This window comes from Apaloderma vittatum, unplaced genomic scaffold (assembly GCF_000703405.1).
Source record: "Apaloderma vittatum isolate BGI_N311 unplaced genomic scaffold, ASM70340v1 scaffold20611, whole genome shotgun sequence".
Lineage (NCBI taxonomy): Eukaryota > Metazoa > Chordata > Aves > Trogoniformes > Trogonidae > Apaloderma > Apaloderma vittatum.
Genome location: NW_009697621.1, coordinates 33046 through 36081, shown reverse-complemented (window position 1 = coordinate 36081; position 3036 = coordinate 33046). Strand labels below are relative to the sequence as shown.

The 3036-nt window shown below is 45.7% G+C and overlaps 1 protein-coding gene across 2 annotated transcripts in view; it reads left to right on the top strand.

The window, feature by feature from the left end:
* Positions 1-492: 492 nt before the first annotated feature.
* The window catches only part of MAPKAPK5 (mitogen-activated protein kinase-activated protein kinase 5), a 17238-nt gene continuing 14694 nt past the window's right edge, over positions 493-3036 (top strand). For both annotated transcript variants that reach the window (XM_009877714.1, XM_009877713.1), the window contains exons 1-3: positions 493-516; positions 1460-1533; positions 2807-2882. The gene's annotated coding sequence lies outside the window, so the exon portion shown is untranslated. The remainder of the gene's footprint in view (positions 517-1459; positions 1534-2806; positions 2883-3036) is intronic.

The following is a 3036-nucleotide window of genomic DNA, read 5'->3' as shown; positions in this document are numbered from 1 at the left end:
AGTTATGGTAGTTGAATCAACAAGGAGGTTTCTTTTGGCCTCCACTTGTAAACAACAAACTAGGTGTGATTCACTAGGCTTTTCTTCCCCATTCTTTTAAAACCCCTTGTAAACCCTCCAGTTAATTTTAACTTTTTCTTTTACGCCTTTCAAGCTAGTCGCTTAAGATTTTGGTCATACCCGCTCCAGACTGCGTTCAAAGGTGATTTTTCCTTTCAGAGTTGTCTTTTGCACTCTCTAAGCCCTGCAGATCTGGCCTTAAATATCAACTTTCCTCTCTTGCTTTGTTTTCAATCCATGTAGCCTGAGGTCTGGCCAGAGTGTTCATCCACGATTACTGCAGCGGTGGCCACTCAGCCTGTGCTGGGGACGGCTGTTTGCGATACCTGGGCTGAGAGCACTAACGTTCTCCATTTTCTCGTCATTTGTAGCGTGACCAAACCCTGAAACACCACAGGTTTTGAATGGGAATTAACAGAAGGGGGCAAATCTGATCAGAATAAAGCTGCTTTACGAGCATCGGACTTTTCCATTTGTTTTCAGGCTGTTTGGAAGGTGTTTTACCTGCTTGCTTAAGCTTCTCTGGCGCTGCCTTTTGTTAGGAGCTCCTTTCCTTTGCAGCATGTTCCTGGCTCTGGGGAGCCATGCTCAGAAAAGAACAAAGGCAGAATTTTATGGCGCGTATTACTTGGCGACTCTGGTTTGCGCGCGCCACCGCACAGCCCTGCTCAGCTGTTGGGTCACCGTCAGCGTAACGGCACGTGGCAGTGGCATTAATTGAAACGCCACACACCCAAGCTACGTTTTACAGCCCGTCTTGTGACATGTTTAAGCATGATGATAGCACCCAGGCCGTGTCAGAACAAAAACCCAACCCTGTTTGTATGGATTTGGACAAAAGGATTGCAAACACCAGCCTGGTTCATTATCAGGCAAGCTCAGACTAGTTGTGTAGGGTTTCATTTGCAGTATGATTGCAAAGGTTTGAAAACACTATGAAAGCAGCAAAATCATTTTCCATTGTATGGTATGACCGAAAAAAACACATAATAGTGCTGAAATTGGCCTTTGTGCTCAATCGTGATGGATTGCTTATAGGTAGCAAGCTGGATTGAAGAGTGGGGAGGGGGAGAAAGTGCCCCTGATGTGCTTTCTATATTAAAGGCACAAGATCCCATTTCCTCTTCTCAATAATCTCATTTCAAAATGTCAGGATTGAGCTGTCTCAGCTTCACAGAAATAATTTTAGGTTGAGATATAGTATTATGTGAACATTTTTATTTCTATTTCTGTTTCCTAAGTGAAGCAAAACTCCAAAGCAGGCTCTTTCTCTGCTGAGGTATCTTGCAAATCAGGTCTGCTGAGCTGCTTTATTTGGACGGGATGTAGTAATTTTTTAATTCTTTTGTTTGTTTTTTTTTCCCCCTACACTCCACTCCCCCTGCTCCTTCTCAAATAGGAAACATCCATTTTAGAAGAATACAACATTAACTGGACTCAGAAGCTGGGAGCTGGGATCAGTGGTCCCGTTAGGTAAGACACTACACCTGCAGATTTGTGTGTAATCTTAGCCCGTTTTGTTAGCCGGGGAGAAGTGCGTATGCAATTGAAACAGCAGAGCAATGTGATGTGTGGAAGACTGCTTCATAAACAAATGAATGTCTTGGCTCCATGTCATAGCTGGTGTGCAAGTGAGGTTTTGTCTTTTCTGGGGTATGCTTGACATAAAAACCCTCCTCACCTCCCTGTCTTGTCCCATCCCGCTGCCGGAAAGCAGGAAGAGGCGTCGATCGTGGAGCGGTGGCGGCAGAAAATGCGGCTCGAGCACCTTTGTCCTTTCGACGCCAGTGTCGGCGTGGTGCAAAGGTCGCTGCTCCCGTCTACGGTGTTGTCGCTCAGGGTATCGGCGCTGCGTGCCCGTTAGCTATTTTTACCAGCTATTTTTTCTGATTGTCATGTGAGGCCGAAGCAGATAGCGCCACGAGCTCTGCACCTCAACCCCGACTTGCCCGCCACAAATCTCTTAAGCCCTGCAGCAACTGGATGCTTTCTGTAAAGTGAAACACATGTCCCCTTTCCAACAAGAGCTCTCCTGTTCGGGAGCAGCAATTTGTGCGCAAGCGCTGGAGAACAAATGTCTGCGCCTCTCTGTTTCTGGGCGCTCGACAGGGCGATTGTCTTTTGCCACCATTTATCTTCCTGTCCAGCCAATTGGTTTCTCCTCATCCATTTTGTGTTGCTGTGTTGCCTCTGATCTTTATTGAAATATCCCTTTGTGCTTTCTTCTTGTTAATGTGTAGGCCCTTCCCGCTGACGCAGTTCAATTGTTCATGTTTAATGGGGGAAAGAGAGAAAAAACGTGTGCGGCCCGCTTGGTGGCCTTGCCAAAACAAGGGATTCTTCATTCAGAAACACTTTATTTGTTGCAGACTCCACCCTCCACTGCAGATATTCAGGCTCCCATGGTGGCGTTTGGGTTTTTTCATTGAAAGTGTCTCTCCTGGCTGAATGTATAGAGTGCGTTCTGCTTGGCTGCAGTTTCCCATTGCTCTGAAGTACTTCCTTCTGCATGGCTGGAAATACAACTTTTTGTGAGGTGTTTCTATGTAACGTGTTTAATTGTTGTGGAAGGCTGCAAACTGAGGCTTTCAAGCTGGGACGTGGCGACAGGCTCCCCGTATATCCCAGATTGTGAGTGCTCCCGTTATTTCCCATGTGGAGAGCAAATTCATGACTACAGATCTATTACTTGGAGTGTCTCTTTAACATTCTTGCTGACTGAATAATTTTGTTGCTGTAATACCAGAGTCTGCGTGAAAAAATCCTCTCAAGAACGCTTTGCACTGAAAATTCTTCTTGATCGTCCAAAAGCTAGAAATGAGGTATAGTTCCTGTTTATACTATCTGCCCTCTGACACACCGCAAAGTCTCACCCTTTTTGGTGATTTGTTGGTTTAAAAAACCCTACACTCCAACACCCAAAAATACCCACAAACAAAAAAACCCACGGATTCTGCAGATCTTGCGATGCGGCAT